General features: G+C 38.1%; 1 long non-coding RNA gene across 1 annotated transcript; it reads left to right on the forward strand.

The window, feature by feature from the left end:
* The first annotated feature begins 1,274 nt into the window (after positions 1 to 1,274).
* Positions 1,275 to 22,207, forward strand: LOC140713228 (uncharacterized). Its single transcript, XR_012095119.1, has 4 exons — positions 1,275 to 1,403; positions 11,317 to 11,350; positions 11,959 to 12,093; positions 21,434 to 22,207. It is a non-coding gene; the product is annotated as an uncharacterized lncRNA (long non-coding RNA).
* Positions 22,208 to 23,324: the final 1,117 nt, after the last annotated feature.

The raw sequence follows: 23,324 nt of genomic DNA on the forward strand, positions 1-23,324 counted from the left end.
GCTGTATGTAACCATTACATCATGGAAGATGGGGTATCCATCCCAAGCATTTATCATTTGTGTTACACACAATCCAATTACACTCTTTTAGTTATTTTAAAATATGCAATTAAATTATTATTAACTCTAGTCACCCTTTGTGCTATCAAATACTAGGCCTTATTCATTCATTCATTCTTTTTTGTTTTTCTTTTTTTTTTTTAAGATGGAGTCTCGCTCTGTCATTCAGGCTGGAGAGCGGTGGCGCAATTTCAGCTCACTGAAACCTCTACCTACCGGGTTCAAGTGATTCTCTCACCTCAGCTTCCCGAGTAGCTGGGATTGCAGGAATTTGTCACTATGCCCAGCTCATTTTTGTATTTTTAGTAGAGACAGGGTTTCACTACGTTGGCCAGGCTGGTCTCAAACTCCTGACCTCAGGTGATCCAGCTGCCTCGGCCTCTCAAAGTGCTGGGACTACAGGCATAAACCACCGCTCCCGGCTTATTCATTCTATTTTTTCATACGCTTTAAATAGCCTCACCTCCCTCTCACCCCCGACTACTACTCTTCCCAGCCTCTCGTAACCATCCTTCCACTCTCTATTTCCATGGGTTTGTTTTAATGCTTAGATCCCACAAATAAATGTGAACAATCAATGTTTGTTTTTCTGAGCCTGGCTTATTTCACTTAACATAAAGAGCACAAGTCCTCCAGTTCCACTCATGTTGTCGCAAATGACTGAATCTTGCTTTTTTTTTTTTTGTTTGGCTGAATAGTACTTTATGGTGTATACAGACCACGTTTTCTTTATCCATTCATCTGTTGTTGGACACTTAGATTGGTTTCAAATCTTGGCTATTGTGAACAGAGCTGTAACAAACATAGGAGCGGCAGTTATCTCTTCAATATATTGATTTCCTTTCTTTTGGGTATATACCCAGCAGTGGGATTGTTAGATCATATGGTAGATCTCTTTTTAGTTTTTTGAGGAATCTCTAAACTGTTTTCCATAGTTGTTTTACTAATTTACATTCCCACCAACAGTGTCTGAGGATTCCCTTCTCTTCATAGCCTCATCAGCATTTGTTATTGCCTGTCTTTTGGATACAAGTCATTTTAACTGCAGTGAGATGATATTTTGCGGTAGTTTTGATTTGCATTTGTGTGATGATCAATGATATGTGCACATTTTCATATGCCTACTAGCCTCACAGAATGCGTTTGAAATATTCTTTCCTCCTCCATTTTTTGAAACAGTTTGAGTAGTACTGGTATTATTTCTTTAACTGTTTAGTAGAATTCAGCAGTGAAGCCATTAAGTCCCAGGCTTTTCTTTACTGGGAAAATTTTTATTTCAGCTTCAATTTCTTTACTTGTTATTGGTCTGTTCACGCTTTGGATTTCTTCCTGGTTCAGTCTTGGCAGGTTGTATATGTCTAGGAATTTATCCATTTCTTCTAGATTTTCCAATATATTAGTATATAGTTGCTCATAGTAGCTGCTATCTGTTGAATATCTGCAGTATCAGTTGTAATGTCTTCTTTTTCATCTCTGATTTTGTACATTTGAATCTTCTCTCTTTTTCTCTTAGTCTAGCTAAAAGATTGTCAAGTTTGTTTAACTTTCCAAAAAAAAAAAAGCAACTTTTTGTTTCAGTGATCTTTTATATTACTTTCTTTATTTCAATTTCATTTATTTCTGCTTTGTTCTTTATTATTTCTTTTTCTACCAATTTTGGGTTTGGTTTGCTTTTGCTTTTCCAGTTCTTGAAGATGCATTGTGAGGCTGTTTGTTTAAAGTGTTTCTTCATTTTTGATGTAGGCACTTACAGCTTTAAACTTACCCCTTATATTGTTTTTGTTGTATCCCATAGGTTTTGGTCTATGTTTCCATTATTATTTGTTTCAACAACCTTTTCAATGTCCTTCTTAATTTATTCATTGATCCAATGGTCATTCAGGGAACCTATTATTTAATTTCCATGTGTTTGTGTAGTTTTCAAAATTTCTCTTGTTATTAATTTCAAGTTTTATTCCATTGTCATCAGAGAAGATGCTTGATATTATTTCAATTTTTAAAAATATTTTAAGACTTGTTTTGTGACCTAACATATGATCTATTCTTGAGAATGAACCATGTGCTGAGGAAAAGAATGTGTATTCTGCAGCCATTGAGTGAAATATTCTGTAAATATTTATTAGACTCATGTGGTTTATAGTACAGATTAAGTCTGACGTTTCTTTGTTGATTTTCTGTTTGGAAGATTGGTGCAGTGCTAAAAGCAGTGTGTTGAAATGTACAACTATCATTGTATTGGGATCTCTCTCTTGTTTTAGCTCTAATAATATCTGCTTTATATATCTGGGTGCTCCAGTGTTGGATGCATACGTTTAAAATTATTGTATTCTCCTGCTGAATTGATCCCTTTATCATTATATAGGAACTTCTTTGTCTCGTCTTATGTTAATAAATTTTTTCTTGAAAGCTACCTTGTCTGATGTTAGTAAAACTCCTGGTCTTTTTGGGTTTCCATTGGCAAGGAATATCTTTTTCCATCCCTTTATTTTCAGTCTATGTGTGTCTTTATAGGTGGAGTGTGTTTCTTACAGGCAACAGATCAATGGGTCTCTTTCTTTTTTTTTTTTTTTTTTTTTAATTCATTCAGCCACTCTATGTCTTTTAATTGGAGACATTAGTCTATTTACATTCAGTGTTATTATTGATAAGTAAGGACATGCTCCTTCCATTTTGTTATTTGCTTTTTGTTGCTTTGTGGTCTTCATTTCCTTTCCTTTCCTTCCTCTCCTCCATTAGTGAAGGTGATTTTTCTCTGGTGATAAGATTTAATTTCTTGCTTTTTATTTTTTGTGTATCCATTGTATGTTTCTTATTTGGAGATTACCCATGAGGCTTGCAAATACTATCTTATAACCCATTATTTTAAGCTGATAACAACTTAATACTGTTTGCCTAAACACATAAGCAAAAAGAAAACTAGTAAAGACTCATCACCATAACTTCGTTTCCCTTCTTTTTTAACATTTTTGTCACTATTTATATCTTATTGTACTGTTTATGTCTTGAAAAGTGTTGTCGTTATTATTTTTGTTTGGTTCATGGTTTAGTCTTTCTACTTAGGATAAGAGTAGTTTACACACTACAGTTACAGTGTTATAATGATCTGTGCTTTTCTGTTTACTATTAGCAGTGAGTTTTATACCTTTAGGTGATTACTTATTGATCATGAACAATCCTTTTCTTTCTGATTGAAGTACTCCTTTTAGCATTTCTTGAGGTATGAAAGCCCTCAGCTTTTCTTTATCTGGAAAAGTCTTTATTTCTCCTTCATGTTAAAGAATAATTTAACCAGATATACTATCCTAGAGTAAAAGTGTGTGTGTTTTTTTCCTTCAACACTTTAATTATGTCATGCCACTCTCTCCTGGCCTGTAAAGTTTCCACTGAAAATTCTGCTGCTACCAGATGTATTGCAGCTGCACTGTATTTTATTTGTTTCTTTTCTTTTGGTGCATTTAGGATCCCTTCTTTCTCCTTGGTCTATGGGAGTTTGATTATTAAATACCTTGAGGTAATCTTCTCGGGTTAAATCTGCTTGGTGTTCTATAACCTTCTTGTACTTGGATATTAATATTATTCTCTAGGTTTGGGAAGTTCTCTGTTATTACCCCTTTGAATAAGCTTTCCACCCTCATCTCTTTAGCTCTTCTTTAGGGTCAATACCTCTTAGATTTGCCCTTTTAAGGCTACTCTCTATATCTTGTAGGCAGGCTTTATTGTTTTTTATTCTTTTTTCTTTTGTCTCCTCTGACTGTATATTTTCAAATAGCCTATCTTCAAGCTCAATAATTCTTTCTTCTGCTTGATTAATTCTGTGACTAAAAGACTCTGATGCATTCTTCAGTATGCCAGTTGCAATTTTCAACTCCGTAATTTCTCCTGTATTTTAAATTGTTTCAATCTCTTTTTTAAATGTATCTGATAGAATTCTGAATTCCTTCTCTATGTTATCTTGAATTTCATTGGGTTGCCTCAACACAGGTGTTTTGAATTATCTGTCTGAAAGGTAAACATATCTCTGTTTCCCCAGGATTGGTACCTGGTGCCTTATTTAGTTCATTTGGTGTGGTTATGTTTCCCTGGATGGCATTGATGCTAGTAGATATTCTTCAGTGTCTGGGCATTGAAGAATTAGGGATTTCTTTTAGTCTTTGCAGTCTGGGCTTACTTGTCCTTCTTGGGAAAACTTTCCAGAAATTCTAAGGGACTTGACTGTTGTGATCTAAGCTGTATCTGCTTTAGGGGGAAACCCAAATCCAGAAGTGCTGTGGTTCCAGCAGACTTGTAGAGGTACTTCCTTGATGGTCTTGGACAAGATCCAAAATAATTTTCTGGATTACCAGACAGACACTTTTGTTCTCTTCCTTTACTTTCTCCCAAACAAGCAGAATCTCTCTCTTTACTCTGAACCACCTGGACCTAGGGGTGGAGTGACATAAGCACCTGTGTGGCCATCACCCCTCGGACTGAGTTGAGTCAGACCTGAAACCAGCACAGCACTGGGTCTTGCCCAAAGGCTGCTCTAATAACTCCCTAACTACTGCCTATGGTTGCTGAAAACCCTGGTGCTCTAAAATCAGCAGATGACAAATCTAATCAGGCCTGTGTCCTTCCCTTCGGTACAGCAAGTTATCCCAGGCCCTAGGGGCATACAGAGGTGCCAACCGGGAGCCAGGAGCTAGAGCCAAATACCTTTGAAGTCTACCTCGTGTTCTATTGTACTGCAGCTGAGCTGGCAGTCAAACCACAAGGCACAATCCTTCCCACTCGTTCCTCCCCTTGCCAAAGGCAGAAGAGCCTCACCCCATGGCCACCACCACCTCAGGCCCATTAGAAGTACAGCCAATCAGGCGGGCGTGGTGGCTCAGCCTGTAATCCCAGCACTTTGGGAGGCCGAGGTGGGCAGATCACGAGGTCAGGAGATCGAGACTATCCTGGCTAACACGGTGAAACCCCGTCTCTGCTAAAAATACAAAAAAATTAGCCGGAGGTGGTGGCAGGCACCTGTAGTCCCAGCTACTCAGGAGGCTGAGGCAGGAGAATTGCTTGAACCTGGGAGGCAGAGGTTGCAGTGAGCTGAGATCATGCCACTGCACTCCAGCCTGGAGACAAAGCGAGACTCCATCTAAAAAAAAATAAAGTACAGCCAAACCACTGTCGATGTTCCCTTTAGGCCCATGGGTTCTTCAGTTAGCTTGTATTGAATGCTGCCTGGCCTGGGGCTCACCCTGGCTCCTCTCTAGGCCAGAGTGGGTCCAGAAATGCCATCCAAGAGTCAAGTTCTGGAACTGGGGACCTTAAAAGCCTGCTTGCTGCCCTACCCCCCTGTGGCCAAGATGGTACATAAGGTACAAGACAAAGTCCCCTTTACTTTTCCCTCTGCTTTTCTTAAGTAGAAGGAGTCTTGCTCTGTAGCCACCACAGTTGTGAATGTCCTCAGTTTCACCTGAGGTCAGCGAGTTTCAGCATCTCACCTAAGGCCCTCAACATAATACTTGGGTGTCACTGCTGGTTATTCACGGTCCAAGGGCTCCTCGGTTAGCAGGTGATGGATCCTTCCTGAGCTGAGTCCTTTCCTTCAGGACAGTGAGTTCCTTCCTTTGGTTCTCTTCTGGCCCAGGGTATGTCTACAAATGTTCGAGAGCTAGGGCCTGGAACAGGGGCCTCACAACTCTGACTTGTACTTTATCATGCTGTGGCTCAGCTGGTACCCGCAGTGCAAGACAAACTCATACCCACTCTTTGATATCCTCTCTTGAAGAAGGAAAGAAGGGTCTGTTTTGGAGCTGTGAATTGTGCAGCCTGGGGTTAGGGGAGGGGTGATGCCAGCACTCCCTTAGCCACCCCAGTTGGTATCTCAGTAGGTCATGCACTCTCCCAGTCCATTGTCTCAGCCCAGTTCAGCCCTAAGACTTGCTTAGGTGCTGCAGTTCTTGTGGTCTAGATTGCCTTTCAAGTTTATTTGAGGCCCCATTGCATCTTAGCCCGTGGTGGTGAGGCTTATAGATTTTTGCATCATCATTCTCTCATTAATTAATTTTTGTGGAAATCCCCCCGGCATGCTATTCCCAATGAATTAGTCTCTCTTTCTCTCTCTCTTTCTTCATTTTTGTACTATATATATAGTACTTCATATATATGTAAATAGATTATATTTGTATATGTATTCATTTTGTTTATTCTTTTTCTAATCCAAATAATTTTGCAAGAAACCTCTTTGTGTTCTAGTACTTTAATTTCTATGGGCTAAATTGAAGAGTGAGGTTTTATTGTTAGAATGTATGTATATATATTATTCTTTATACTTTGATAGATGTTAGATTATTTTCTAAACAAAAGTAGTATCATTTCTCACTTTCATCAGAAATGTTTGAAAGTATTCTTTACCGCACACACCCTATTGGAAATAGTATTGTAGCTTATATATTTTCAGCCTGACTGATATTAAGTTATATATTATTGTATATTTATTTACGTTTGTCTGAATACTAGTGAATTCGATCTTTTCATACGTTTCATGGCCTCTAAATTTGCACTTCTATTGATCATTATGTTCCAGTTGCTCTTGTATTATTTGTTTCCTTCTTGCAAATCTGTAGCTGTCATTTTATATTATAGCTAATAACACATTATCATCTTTATAATAAATTTTTCCAGCTCACATGTTTTTCTACTGGCATTTTTCACAGTAACTTTTGCTATATAAAAGTTTAAATTTTTCTGTAATTCAATATGCCAATTTTCCTTTTAAAAATGCCTGGGCTTCAAGCCTTGGTTAAAAAGAGAATCTCTCCGACCCTTATTTTTAGCCCCCTAGGTTTTCTGTAAGCATTAACTTTTCTGTAGGCATTTAATTTTTTAACGTTCAGCACCTTTAATTTATCTAAAATGTGTTTTAGAATATGGTTTAAGATATATGTGAGTGAATGTAGAGTCCCTATATTTGTCTTCTGGATAGACAGTCAACTGTGGCAATACCATTCATTAAACAATCTATTGATTTTTGATTGAATTATGTTAATGCCTGTGTCTACATCCTGACATCCACATGTGTTTCACTGATTGATTTCTTTAATTTCATGTTTCAGTAGCAGTCAACTAGCTTATTGTGTTTTACAAACACCCCAAAATGTCCTTGTTTTAAACCAACAAATGTTGATTTGCTGCTCATTCTGCAAGTGTGATGCACATATTTTGAGATCCATGGTGAAGCAGTCTCTATTTACATGCATCCTTCCACTATCACACAGTAAAGAGGAGGGACACATGGTGAAGCACTCACTTGTGTTTCTGCCTGGAGACACACTCAGTATTTATGCTCATATTTCATTGACTAAAGCAAGTCACATGGTCATATTACTTGAAGAAGAATGGGAAAATACCAGAAGAAGTAGAATAATTATTAACAACCATAACGTTTACTCTTCCATACAAATACCATACTGATTTGATTAGTATTTTAATAATGTGAATCGGTCTGTTTTATCAGTTTGAAAATTCCTTTGTCTTTTTCTCTTTAAATATTGCATCTACCACCTTTTCTATCTTTAGCCTTTTAATGGGATAATAGACTATGTCTGACTTTCTAATTTTTTCTCCATTTTAAAAATTATTTTCCATTACAGCCTCTTTGCCCTCTATACTACAAAGAGGACAAAATGAGTTATTTTGATGTATTTTTCTATCCAATAATTTCTTTTCCTGTTATATCTATTTTAAAATATATATATATATAAAAGTTTTTACTTCATTTATAGCATTTTTCATTTGCAGAAGTTCTGGTTAGTGTTTTTGCAGGATTGCTAAGACATTTTTAATAGGTCCCTATTTTCTGAAGTTCTTTCATTTACATTTATTCAATCAGAGTAAGATAATTGCTGGTTTGATTTGGCTCTGTGTCCCCACCCAAATCCCATCTCAAATTGTAATCATCATATGTCAAGGTGGGAGGTGATTAGGTCATGGGAGTGGACTTGTCCATATTGCTATCATGATAGTGAGTGAATTCTCATGAGATCTGATGATTTTAAAAATGTTTGTCAGTCCGCACATTGCCCATTTTTTCTCCCACCACTAGGTAAGAGTTGCCTTGCTTCCCCTTTGCCTTCCACCATGATTGTAAGTTTCCTGAGGCCTCTCCAACCATACAGAACTGTGAGTCAATTAAAAGGGAAGCAGACCATAAAGGTTTGAAAAAATTTGCAGCCTAACCATATGGGGGGGGTGGGGAGACATTTTCTGGGCGAGGAATTCAAGCCCAAAGACCTTTGCATAAAAAACAAGGAGTCAAATGTTAATAGTTAAGACAATGGGTCGAATGTCTCCAGGGCATTCTTAGTATTACCATGCCCTGTGATTAAGGTCAATGGGAAACTAAAATGGCCCAACCCAGGCAGGACTACAAATGGCCCAGACTCTTCTGGGTTTGGGTCACTCCACCAGGAGAAAAAAAGCATGACCCCTGAGGTGCTTGCAGAAGGCAAAGGGAATACAGAATGGGTAGAAGAAGAAGGTAGTCATCGAAACCAGACATGACAATGTGACCAGTTGCAGAAATGAGGACTGTAATTGTCATGAATATATTTTTTATTTTGTTAAGAATAGGTTTATGCATGTATACACTTGTATTAAAAAAATTTAATTTTATTTCCTTTATTTGCCTTTTCATGTGACATAAGATTTTCTGACTTCATATTAGCATTTAAGTGTTGCTAACTTTATGTAATAGCATTTAGGTTAAGGATTAATGCGCTTCCAGTTGTATATGGGATAGCTGTATTTTCTTAGCCATAATTATGACCTCATTATTGTCTTTATTTGGAGATTATGTATAATTTCAGGAGATGTGTATGGGTTCAAGTTCACAAGGGGTGGAACTTTGATGGTTAATATTAAGTGTCAGTTTGACTAAAGGATGCAAAGTAGTGTTCCTATGTGTATCTGTGAGGGTGTTGTCAAAGAAGATTAACATTTGAGTCAGTGGACTAGGAGAGGCAGAGCTATCCTCAATGTGGGTGGGCACCATCTAATCAACTGCCAGTGCAACTAGAATAAAGCAGGCAGAATAAGGTGGGAGAAGTCGACTTGCTAAGTATTCCAGCTTTTATCTTTCTCCCATGCTGGATGGTTCCTGCCCTTGAACATCAGACTCCAAGTTCTTCAGCTTTTGGACTCTTGGACTTACACTAGTGGTTTGCTAGGGGCTCTCGGGCCTTTGGCCACAGACTGAAGGCTGCACTGCTGGCTTCCTTACTTTTGAGGTTTTGGGACTCAGACTGGCTTCATTGCTCCTCAGCTTGCAGAGGCCTATTTTGGGCCTTCACCTTGTAATCATGTGAGTCAATATTCCTTAATAAATTCCCCCTTCATATATACATCTGTCCTATTAATTCTGTCCCTCCAGAGAACTCTAATAAAGGAGCCAAGGTATAGCTCAAGTCATGGCTTCAGAGGCTGCAAGTCCCAAGTTTTGGTGGTTTCCAGATATTGTTAGAGTTGTGGGCATACAGAAAAAAAGAGTTGAAGTTTGGGAGCCTCCACCTAGATTTCAGAGGATATGTGGAAATGTCTGGATGTCCAGGCAGAAGTTTGCTACAGGAGTGGAGCCTTCATGGAGAACCCCTGCTAGGGTATTACAGAAGACAAATATGGAGTTGGAACCACTATACAGATTTCCCATTGGGACACTGCCTAGTGGAGCTGTGAGAAGAGGGCCACTGTCTTCCATACCCCAGAAATGTAGATAGATACATTGACAGCTTGCCTCTGGAAATGCTGCAGGCACTAAACACCATCCCGCAAATGTAGCCACATGGGCTGTATGCTGCAGAGCCACAGGGGTGGAGCTGCTTAAGGCTCTGGGAGTCTACCCTTTGCATCAGCATGCCCTGGGTGTGAAACACAGAGTCAAAGGAGATTTAGGATCTTTAAGGTTTAACAACTTCCCATCTGGGTTTAGGACTTGTGTGGGACCTTTAGCCACTTTATTTTGGCCAATTTTTATCAGTTGAAGTGGAAACATTTACCCAGTGCCTGTACCTTCATCATTTTTTTAAAGTAACTAACTTGCTTTTGATATTACAGGCTTATAGGCAGAAGGGACTTGCCTTGTCTCCACTGAGACTTTGACCTTGGATTTTGGCTTAATGCTCGAATAAGTTAAGGCTTTGGAGGACTGTTGGGAAGGCATAATTGATTTTGCAATTTTAGAAGGACATGAGATTTTGGAGGGACCAGTGGCAGAATAATACAGTTTGGCTTTATGTCCTCACCCAAATTTTATCTCCAATTGTAATTGTCATGGATTGAGGGAGGGAGCTGGTGCAACATGACTGGATCGTGGGGGCAGTATCCCCCATGCTGTTCTTGTAACAGGAAGTTCTTACAAGATCTGATGGTTTTAAAAGTGTTTGACAGTTCACCCCTCTCCCACTCTGTTCCCTGCTGCCATATAAGATGTGCCTTGCTTCCCCTTCACCTTCCACCATGATTGTAAGTTTTCTGAGACCTCTCCAGCTATGTGGAACTGTGAGTCAATTAAACTTCTTTTGTTTATAAATTGCCCAGTGTAAGGTAGTATCTTTATAGCCATGTAAGAGCAGACTAATACAGTTGCTTTATCATATATGTCTGATAAATATCATATCAAAAGAGTTTTACATCTGTTTTTTAAACTGTTTTCCTCCGATTACTATCAGCCATGGTGTCTTGATTCCTTGACATCTAATTACTTAGCTGCTAATTTTATTTGTGAGGATTGTTTAAGGCACAGGACAAAGTGTCATCAGTTGGAAAACATTTGAATTTGTCTCTGCCTTAAATTGACATCTTAAATCTTAAATTGGCATCTTAAATTGGAACCATTTTAAATTCAATGTATGGCCACAGATGTTTTGAGCCACTTATATTAAATAAATAAGTGTTCACAATTCACAAACATAGTCTTGTGGTTGTAAATCTATCCATATATACATATACACACACACACACACACACACACATATATATTTGCATTTGTATGAATGTAGAACAAACATACATACATGTATTTGTTCTCCTCTTGTTTGCTCTGAATAAGGCAACTTCCTTTGTAGTCACCTGGGAAAGGGACTAATGGGAAGAAGTTGTTTTAAAGTGGGATTATCCATTATTGGGGAACCCAGCTCCATAGGGTCCCACCTTTATTTAGATATCTCCTGTTGGAATTCCCATTATGATGGGCTTTTTTTTTTCCTTCTCTCCCTGGTACCTTGCAAGGTCAGTCAAAACTGAAGATCAACTTTTGATCACGGTAAGTGGAGTGGTTGGGCAAATCGCCCCATAGGTAACAATTAGAAACGTGTTGATCTAGAAATGTGTTCTCTCTCTCGCGCGTGCATGCACGTGTGCATGCGCGCGCACACACACACACTCTCATATACACACACACATGCATGCACACACACACACCTCACCGAGGGTTAATTACAACAGGAAGGCTTCAATTGACCTGACTCTTTTGTTGAAATAAATGTTGTCTCTGCACAGTACTGGTGCCTAGTGAAGGCACTATATGTTCTGACTAATAGTGTGCTTCATCATCATGGGGACAAGGGGGGTTGGAGGTAGTTTGTGTAATGGGATCAAGGATTTGCACTGATCCAGGTAAGGTCTCCAGAGGGCTCTGCCAGTGAGGCAGGTTGGATAGCAAGATTATGCCCACGTGATGAGCAGGGTGTTCTGGACTGAACTGTGTTTTCCTCACATTCATTTGTTGAAGTTCTATTTCCTAGTACCTAAGAATGTGACTGTATTTGGAGATAGGGCCTTTATGAGTTAGATAAGTTAAAATGAGGTTAGTAGGATAGTGTCCAACTCAATATGACCTGCATTCTTGTAAGAATCTCTTCTTATAAGAAGAGGAGATTAGGACACAGATGTTCGATAAGGAAAGACCGTGTGAAGACACAAGAAGATGGTCATCTGCAAGTCAAGAGAAATGTCTCAAAAAGAACTGGCCCTGCTGACATCTTGATCTTGAATTTCCAGCTTCAAGTACTGTGGGAAGATGAATTTCTGTTATTTAAGCCACTCAATCTTTGGTATTTTTTTTTTTACTGAAGCCTTAGAAACTAATAATATATAGGTTTAAAATGCCCTAGCTGAGATTTGGAGGTATCCAGGTACAGGTCAGTGATTCTGGATTTGAATAAGAGAGTGCATCCATCTACAAGGTCTTTCAGGGGAGGACTCTTGGGGCCCACTCTGAGTGCTATGGGTCTTGCTTTGTGGGGTAGCCTCTGGCTGCTGTGCATGTCCTTGCTTTAGTGCAGTTGCTATGTTCTATCCTTTTCCTATAGTAAGCTTGTTTCATAGGCATTGTCCTACGGGGTCCTATAAGTCTACTTTAGTAATCCAAACCCTGTCTGACTGAAGTCATTAGTGCCCTATCTATCATCTATCTATGTACATTATCTATCAATCATCTATCTATCTATGCCATCTATCTATCTGTTATCTATCAATCACCTATCATCTCATCTATATATCTCATTTAAAAATATATGATTTTTTAAAGCACAAAGTGTTTTTGTTTAATTTAGCTTAGTTCATAATGTACGTAGATATAATATACATGACAATAAGCACTAAGGATGGGAACGTTAAATAAAAATACATTTCTTTGAAATTTCCTATATTTTACCTGAAGTAATTAAATAATGCCTCCAAGATGACTCTAAGTTAAAAATGCATATTGTAATAATTAGAGAAACTACTGAAATGATTTTTAAAATAGCTAAAAATTCAATACACTAAATAAAATGGAATAATCAAAAAAAGTTTAAGAGAATGACTAAAGGAGAAACAAAAAATAAAATGGAAAGGAAACATGGCAAAATAGTACACCTAAAAAATCATATTCATAATGATGTTATATGTAATAAACTGAATAATCCAATCATATGATGGGAATTAGCAGGATAGATCTGGGAAAAGTCAATTGTATTCTGCCCACAAGAGAAGGGTTTACAACACACAAACATATGTGGGGTGAAAATATAATATTAGAAATAATATTTCCTTAAAACAATAAACATCAGAAAGGAAGAGAGATTATATTAATAAGATTCAAACTAGACTTCAAGGCAAAGAATTTTACTAGAGTAAAAGAGAGAGAGAGAGGTCTTACAATGATAAAACTGCCAAAACATAAAGAAGTTATAAATACTGTATTTTGTGCCTAATGAGAGAACTTTAAAACAGGAAGCCAAAACTGTCAAGATTTAAGGGAGAAACAGACAAATCCACAGCACCTTTCAGAGGTATTAATAGACATGGTTGGTGATATTCATGCATGTTTCTTTGTAACTAATTGGACAATTTGAGAAAAAAAAAAATTCATGATATAGTAGATCCTAAGGACATTATTAGCCACCTTAACCTAACTGATATTTCTAGATCTGCTCATCCAACAATTGCAGAATACATTATTTTCAAGTGTCATATTAACCATCATATTCCCCCAATATTTCCTCATCTCTGACGTTCACAAATCCTTATCTTTTCAGCTTTGTATTTTTGTTTCTTCATTTGGCTAGAGCTTTCTCTCAGTGTTCTATGAGGAATATCTTCACTGAATTTTTACATACTCTAAGGTTAGACTTTTTTCTTTTTCATGATGATAGTTGTATTGTGTTCCTACACTCTGAAGCTCCTATTGTAAACATTTTATTTTCCTGGCACTACCCTACACTATCTTCCAGGTTCCTTTTATGTCCTTCAGATGTCCCTTTTTTATGCTGTACGCCTTTCTTAACTTGATTTTGCAGACCTCAGTTTCAGCGGTGACCAAGCCATTCCCCGGTGCATTTACTGAATATATAGTATGAAAATCTTATTTTTTGTTTTTTTAAATCCCTAGAAAGATGTGTGTGTGTGTGTGTGTGTTACACTCAAACTCCTTCAGTTTGTGTATGTTCTTTCTCTCCTGCCTCTCCCTCTCTGTCTCTTAGATTTGTGGCCCTTCCCTGTGTCTTCTCAGGTGTCAGTGTCCCATTTTTTTCTCCCTGACCTCCCTTTCTCTAGCTGTTTGGCTACCCAACCCAGCCTAGATGGTAGGCTGGTTGTGTTGTATATTTGTTTTTTGACTCCATTCCGTGCTCCTTCCCCCAAAACAATTGCATAGAAGCTGAGAAAAAGCCCCCCCATTTCCTGCTGAGCATTGGGAGAAGCTTTAGCTCTCTGGCTAAAATTTCTGGCACATGGAAGACTCAGCTCCTCTCATTAGCTGATGAGGCTCTTGACTTTTAATATAACAGAATAGAATAGAATAGAATAGAATAGAATATTAAATTTCTATTCTATTTTAATAGAATAGTTTCATAGCAACTGCACTAAAACAATAGAGCTGATAGACTCTATCATGATCACATCATAGAGGAAGTGACTTAAAGCCACATCTTTAGGTTCCTTTCGAGTCTTTTCTCTGGCTATGATATTATTTTCCAGTGTTTCTCTAGGGGGATGAATGACCATAACACATATCTCGTACTCTCTGCTAGGACCTCCAGGGATCCCAGCCATCATGGTCCTAGTGGAGCTTTTTTCCTACCCGACATGCTCCAGTGTCACGTGACTCTTACATGCCCAGCCCCTTTGGACACAATGGCATCTTGAAACTGAAGTTAAAATAGATTTGTGAAAAATGTGACACAATGAGGGGTGACCCTCAGCACATACGTTACACGAAATTCTTTAGAATCTTGTGACGCTTCAAAGTCTACATGTAAAAGGTAAACTTTTCGGATTATCTTGACCAGAAGTTGGAAGATAAGAATGAAAGAACAATGAAAGTGTTTTAGAAGTCAGCAAAGTCTCATTTCAAATGATAGTGGAGCTGTGAGACATGGGGAATTGCAGGAGTGACCACAAGAGATGAGGCAGGGCATTGCATTCCGAAATACAGTGGCAGTTTGCTCAAGAAAAAATTCCAGCACAACTTTGATAAGGTGTCAGGAATAGAGCCAGGACCATTAAATCCTGAGCTTAATAAGAGTCATAAGTAACAAAGATATTGAAAGAAAATCAAATATATATTTTTGGTTTAGGATTGAGGAAATAGATTTAAATACTACATAAAAATCATCTAGCATTTAGTATAAATAACTCTAAATGATTGGCAGTTAATCATACTATTCACATAAAATAGAAATAAATACGTACATATATTCCATGTAAGGTGTTGAAATGATCTGAAACAATTTGCCTCTCTCAATAAATATTCCAATTAAACGTCTCATCTCAAATATAATAAAAGGTAATCTATTAACAAGAAATTACTTTCTCTTTTATTCAAATTTTAGTTTGTATTGCTGGCTGTTAAAAACTTCTATAGAAAGGTTCTTCTCTAGAAACCTTCTACAGAAATAGCATGCATATAGACTCAGGACAGAAGGAATAAAAGGATACAATATTGCTTTTCTTGTAAGAAAAATTTCTAGGGAAATGCCAAGTTGACATCAATGTAGAAAGAATATAGCAGGTGTAATGCATGTCCATTTAAATAAAAGGTATTGATCTCTACTTATCGTCAACTGAAAAGCCCAAGGATTGTTGACATTCTCTCTATTGGCTTTTTTTTTCAAAATCTGTTCTAGAAGATAGCAATTTGTTATGACAACCTATTCTATTCATCATGACTAGAAAGGATCAGGCATTTGTCAATATGCATTCTGAGCAGTGTGCTCTTTGTGCAAGGGGCATACCGTGGATGAAAATTAGTCTGCAAAATCAGCTACTTGATACAGTAAGTATAATACCACATTTAGACCTCTTTTATTGGAATCTCAAAATGCAAGAAGAAATTTTGTCATTCACTGTATGCATGTTTATCCAATTCCTTCATCACACTGTATGCTGGGTTGTACTTTGGGAAGCATGAAATGTAAATGGCAATAAAATGCATGCACATAAATTCAGACAACCTTACTTTAATTATAGAAAGTTGCTGAATTTTCTCTAGATACAAGTTGCATGAGTCAAAATAGTCTACATTATTCTGTAATAATAAACACTCTCAGTGAAGTAGCCTCAGAAATAGTGAGTTCTCACACAAAGATAGTCCATTTTATAGCTTGTGAATTCTCAGGACAGCTTTCTCCATGTGTTAGCTGGATATTCTAGGCCACGTCCATTGAGTGCTACTGATAGGCACCTCCATATCAGTAAGTGCTTCCATGGTCACTGCATCTTGGGAAGGGTCAGCTGAAGAGGTGAGCACCGGCTCATAGGTGCTTGCACCTGGGAATGGCTTATGTCACTTCTTGCTTAGGAAATAGGATCTCAGGTGCCAGGACAAGTCACATGCACTTACCTTCGAGGAGATGAAGGAGTACAAGAATCCCATATGCCCCACTATAGAAGAGAGCTGGATATTGATGAGCAGTAGTTATCTACTTTCTTTTATGCTCTTCTGAATTTTTCTGTCTCTCAAGGTCACCAATAACCATGCCGTATCACCTTCAAAACTGTAACAAAATAATAGTTAACTTTTACTCAGATTTTCCTAAGAGTATAACACTGTGCTAAACATGTTTGTTATATTATTTTACTTAGTCATTAAGCAAATCTATGAGGCCCATGTATCATCATCTCCATTATGCAGATGATGACCCTTTCATATCATTTAGTGTGCATGCAATTAGGCTTCAAATCCACATCTTTTTCTGATTTCAAGGTTTGATGTCCATGCCATGTCTCCAATTGTAATTTGCTTCAATTTTCCAATTCTTTGCTGCCTGAGCTATTTTATTTTAAAACCTAGCATAATAAAGAACTTAGGAAATGATATTTGAAAGTAATGAATGGGAAAGAAAGGATTAGTAGCTGATCTATAACCCATTTTTTTTCTATCATATGAACACCAAGAGTGAGAATACAAAGAAAAAAATTACGAATAGGTCTTTTTAAAAACATGCTAACATAAATTATTGATAGCATTTACTAGTATAAGGAAGAGTCGTTATTGAAAGAATGCTTTTAGCAGGTTATATCTGGTCAACTTAGATTTTTTATAGTGAACCAAACTGAAATGTATGAATTTATGGAGCATGATCCACTAAAAATATCCATGACAGTTATGTATTTTCAAAGGTAAAAAATGGAGATATTTTACGATCAAAGTAGCTCCCTTTGTAACATAATATTCTATGTAACATCATCTAGAGAGCTCACATATTTAATTTGGGCTAGGGAACATTCTGACCCAGTGAGGTGTGGGTGCCAGGTGGTCTCAGTCTTCATGCTTCATTGTGTCTCAAAGTCATTTATGCCTATCCCTTGGTTTACAGGAAGGTCTCATACAGGTTAAAATCTCCTGTTCTTCTGTGTCTGATTTAACCATCTCATACTTCGTGTATCTTAATGTCTAATCAATTTTATTACCTCTCATATTATTAACACTTAAGAAATAGGGTTATTTTCCTGTTTGGGAACTATCTAAAGGTAAAAAGCAAGACTTTTTGGATTTCTAAACAGGGCAAACCAGAAATCTCTGGGCTGCATCCTGGGCAGACCTGGATGCCTGTTGAAGGATCTGGGGAGTTAGGAAAACTGAACAATTGAAGTAGTGGAGAGTAGAATATTTTGAGTCAGGGAACTTCCTTATGCTCTAGGTCAAGGCAAAACCTCTTTTAAAACATTACTTATATTTACAATGAGTAGATACGTAAAACTCACGGAGTTCAGCTCCTTGAAACCTGCACAATTCTCTGTGTTTTGCTGTCTGTCTGTCCTGTGTTTTCCTGGCAATGTCTTAACATATGTGGCATGATATTGATTCCATTCATGTGATGGTCAAAATTGAACAAACAAGTTTCAAAGAACAAGCAGAGCACTATTCCCACAGCCAGGGCAAGGCAAGCCTCTCTGGTGACATTTCCTGGGCCACAATGTGGGTGCAGGGTCACAGTGTTGGTGCAGGGTTTTATCCGGCAGCTGTGGAACTTGCACGCGCCATTTTGCGTTGACCAACATCTGTGCACTGGCCCTGCACACTTGGCCATTTACTGCCCCTGGAACACTCTGGAGACCATGCTCTGGGCTTCAAGATCACATCCCACACTCTCTCCTGGTCTCTTACACATGTTCTTTTCAGCTCTTCTTCATTCCCTCTTCTCTCTAAAGCCCTGACATACAAAAGATACAAAAGTTTTATGGTTCTTAGCAACACTTTGAAAAGTCTGTTTACCAATCCCTGTGGATAAAGAGACACAGTTCTTAAAACTGAGATGCCTGATTTCCTGTCTTTGTAAGGAAGGGCGCTTCCTTCTCTACCCCATCCCAAAGGCTGTGTGCTAGAAAAAAGAGAATAAATCCACATTTAATTATTGGTTTTATTTCTATTACTGATGTCTTTGAGAGATACCATTTCTACACTTTAAAAAATGAATCTTGTATTTCTCGAAAAGATTGTGAACTCCGAGCAGAGGCACTGTTTTGCGTGACGTCGTTTTCCATAAAGAGCTGCATCTGGGCCCTGAATGTAGTAAGTTGTCTTTATGAATTTCTACAAAGGCACAGAGAAAACTTCCTTTAGTTGAATAACACATGCACCACACTTCATAATAACCTTGAATATATCACAAAGCCTGCCCAGAAGGAAGATCTATATGGTCAAATAGTTTGGGGAGGATGCATAGTTATAGTTTAGTTACTGTTATAATACATAATAGCACATTAAAGCTTTGAGAAGGATTGAGTGAAAAAACATTTTTTCTGTGTTTACTTACTGTATCCTACAATTCTTTCAATATGGACCACTTTTTGTTACATCAGTGATGAGTGAGTTCTTTCTTAAAGGAGCAGAAAATAAATGTTTTAGGTTTCACTGTCAAACACACGTATACCAAAAGCAGAGGGGATTGTGTAGGTACTAAAATAACCGTTTAAAATACAACCCTTTGAAAAGATGAAAAGTATTATGTGCTTGTGGGCCATAGAAAAAGACGGAGTCAGTCGAGTTGGGCTGACAGGACATAGTTCACTATTCTTTGGAGTAGAAAACACTCACTGGCATACTGGAGTAGTTTTTGGAGCATGCACCATGGAATAGTTGCTAAGTACACCTTCAGTCATGAAACGTTAGGATTTAAGTCAAAAATTGCTCAAGTGTTTGAAAATTCTTGCACAAAAAGTAGATTTTAATTTTTAAGATTGTTCATTCTCCTGATACTTGAGGAAAGACATTCTCTTTCTTAAAATTACATACTGTTCATCCAATTATAAAACGATTGCATACAAAAGAATAAAAGGAGAAAACAATCCCACATATCAGAGATAAACAACCTTAATGTGGTATATATTTTTAAGCTTTTAAATTCATATTTTAAATGCCAACACAGAATCTTTTGGCAGTACACGATCCATGTACTTGCAGGTTTCAACGATTGGAATAAACTCTGAAGAATGATTTATGTATAGGTTAGAGAGGGGCTGTAAGTTAGCTCGAGTATAATGGGGCTGCAGTAAGAGATGCCAGCGACTGATTTTCCACTTTGATGATTTTTTTTCACCAGTTTTAATGTTTTTTCTCTAAATTTCTGTTAACCAAATGAGATGTGAACTGGAATAACCATTAAGCAGACAGCAGTGATCAAGGTGAAATCTCTTTTTATACAGTATAATAGACCTGACAAAATTCACTCCTTGCACTACATCTCTGAACTGACATGTGCTATCAGCTCAAGGTCGCCTCCAGTCAAGAAATTGACTACCCGTTTAGGACACATGCCTTAATTATTAGGGAGCAGCTTATTCTACCTGATTTGCAAAACAGTTTCTTTATAATGAGCTAAAACCAAATGCAACAAATACGTTGCCAAACTCTTCTGCATTTCAAGGCATTTTGCGTTTTGTCAAATGTGTTCTGCCTCCTCATGGCCTCTCAGCCAGAGTTCACAGTGAGATTCTGTACATTGCCACAAATGTCTTCTGAAGATTTTTACTGAGATATTATGCAAGTTGCAAACATATATTGTGTTTTTAAGGTTCAAAATTTATGTGCACATCACTAATTATTAGTGATTATTGTAATGATTAATTCCAATAAGGACTGCTTCTTGGCTGTTTGATGGAACAGGGTCGACTGGTGAGTTTTCCATCCATGGGTCTAAAAATGGACTCTTGAAAAGCTCTCTAAATAAATTTCCCTGCATGTTCAAAAACGAGGGAATAGTGCCAAGGAAAGAGAGACCAAATCCTGCCAAGAACCTAAAACAGACAAGGCTGCCAACAATATATTAAGCACAAATAACAAAGAAATATGGTGTGGATGGCTCTGTCCTGCCAGCTTTATGCGGTCCCCAAATTTTTTCCAATTCTAATGTTGGCCAAGGCGGAAAAACACATCGAGCAGATTGAAAAGACCTGATTCTCCAGGCCACATTTCAGGAAAGCAAAGTGAAGGTTAAGCATCTGTGACAGAAAAGAGTTCAGAAAATGAATTCTAGTGAAAAGAAAGGGAAGATGAGAGAAAAAAAAATAGTCAGGGAAATACTGAGGCAGCAAACGTGAGACCCTTGATTACTCACTGTTTGTTACCTCATTTCCTAGCGTGGACAGTTTACATTGAGCTTCTCATTGAGAGGGTGGGGTATATGGAAGGTTTAGTTTTTGAACCTGAAGAAACAGGGAGCTGGCTATGCCCCATGGAAAATGCCTCCGAGTGATGCCTGTGATGTGCTGGTGACAGGCCCTGTGAGGAGCTCCATTACCAGGCCACTCAGACATTGCTCGAGTGCTTGCTGATGGGTAGATCTTAACCAGGCCACATTTTCCAGACGCTCTAGTTCATTTTCAGCTTTCATGTGGAGTTCACACTGAAAGATAATGACACTGCATTTCTGTCACAAAAAGTGACTGAGCAGCTGGGAGAAAAAATAAAAAGAGCCTTATTTACTTTTTAAAAGATGGGTTGATGACTTAAGATCGTAGCCATTTGTAATTTCTCCATGTGTCCTTTGAATAGTGACAATGGCATGGAAATATTAACTTCCATTTAGACAGCCAGTAATGGGCCAGCGGGTTGAGATCATCTTGGGGGGACCAGATGCATGCCATGCGTGTCAGATGGTGAGATTCTTAGGACTTAGGTCCTGGTTTCTGTGTCTAGACTCCATGTAGTTAATAATTTGATGACTGGGTGAAGATTGGCAGGGAAGACTTAACACTACACAGGGAGAAATCTAAATTATTAGCTTAGGTAGAAGTTGGTTAAAACTTTATGTACCATCCATCATTTACCTGTGTAATTTGTAACTATTTTATAAATTGTTTTTCTTTCAATGTCCTTGAACTAATGTTTGATGCATTTTTCTGTGGCTGTTCTTATGTCAAGGTTCTTGGATGCTTGATGGAAATAAGGATTTGAGAACATAAGAATAAACAGGAATATGCAGGAAATCATTGAGGACACAGGAGACGAAGTCAACCTGTGGCTGAGGGAGAGGGAGGGACATGAGAAGCTTTGTGAAAGATGTCAGTGCAAACATCAGGCAAGTGCCACCCAACTTAGAGCTGTGGATTGAAGTTTGGCATTAGGGTGGCAGCCTGTGATTTCCTGATCTCCAACTCCACTCCTCTTAAGTCACCTGGCGCCAAGGCACTGAACCATGTCATCAGAACCTCAGAGTCCAGCATCTTAACCATAGCCTTGTAACCCCACTGTTAGGTGAGTTTCAAGTCCTCACTCCCCATAAACTTCTTCAGACGACTGCTCCCTCGAATGACTTTGTTTCCTCCCAGGTCATCAGTTTCCTTAGTCAATTTCCAAGTCCTATCAGTTGTAGACAATACGATTGGTCATCCAAGTGACTATTTCACTTAAATTTGCATTTCCTCCTCTGTTTGCAGTAACTCTCATACACAGCTCTAGCTTAACATCCACATTGCCCTCTCTGTTCTTATCTCCAAGACAGCAGAACACTAAACATGAAGTTCTTCAATGCTAAAAAAAAATCCTGTAATCATGAAAATCAGCCCAGTACACATTCATGCTCACCACACGTGGTTCTCAGCTGCTGTGGGGCCTCTCTCTTCCCTTCAGTATCCGCAGACTTGCAACGTTCTTCTCAGCCTTCCTTCGCACCACTAAATTATCTCATTAAGTCAGGACCATCTGTTGGGAACTCCTTTAACTTCCCAGGGCCCAGGAAAAATACACCACATTTATCCATGCCTCCCTCTTTCTCCATGCGCCTCTTCAAGAAGAGAGCCTCTTCTCCCAGTGTCTCTCTCCCTGATTCCATATCACCCTCTCTTCTTTGGGATGCTTCTCCAAAGAGTGTGGTCTCTCACGTGTCATTACCGTCTTATGACTGAGTCATTCCACTTGGCTTGTGAACCTCTTTGTTGCCCATTCCAGGCACTGCAAGTCTCCCCTGCATTCCGTCTCCCTTCAGCACACAACACTGTTCATGATACTTTTTGTAAAGCCGTCTGCTTCCCCATCCTCCTTAGATCTTCTGCTACTACTCTGGCCAGTTTTTCTCTGTCTACTGCTTATCTTCCCTTGACCTATTACTTCCTTCCTCCTCCTGAAGAAATCTGATCTGCAGCACCTCTTCTCTTTTCATCAGTGTCTCACTCTTGATGCTGCTGCTCCTGCAGCTACTGCCAAGCCTCACTTGATAGACAGTACCCACTCCATATGGGGCAAAAATAAAAATCACCAAAAATAGACAGTTACAAACAAATGTCCCTGCCCATAAGATTTATGTAATAGTACTTTATCTGTGTGTTATATTGCTAAGGACGTGGTGACTATGACAGATGTAACATAATAGATGCAGTTGACATGTACAGCATTTCTTACAGCTAAACTACATCTAAGTTATTATATTTGAAAAGTAATATATGAGATAAATCAATAATTGGTTTCATTGTTAAAAATATACACACAAAGCATCTTAAAATAATGGAAATGTAAATGTAACAACCTGATAACTATAATAAATGTAAACAAAAATTGTAATATAAGGTTGCTCTTAATTTTTGAAATTTAAAGGATACCTTAAGATTTTAGTTAAATAACATCACAAATATATGCGAGATAATTTCAAATACTGCTCTCTTTTCCTTTTGAACATGTTATAACAAAAGACTATACAATATTATTTACTTGAGAATATAAAGGTTGCTTGCAAATTAATTACTCGATGAGACGTCAAGAATACTTGAACAGGTAATTTGTAGAAAAAGAAATAAGGCTAGCCACGGATATAGAAAGA

This window comes from Chlorocebus sabaeus, chromosome 13 (genome assembly GCF_047675955.1).
Source record: "Chlorocebus sabaeus isolate Y175 chromosome 13, mChlSab1.0.hap1, whole genome shotgun sequence".
NCBI lineage: Eukaryota > Metazoa > Chordata > Mammalia > Primates > Cercopithecidae > Chlorocebus > Chlorocebus sabaeus.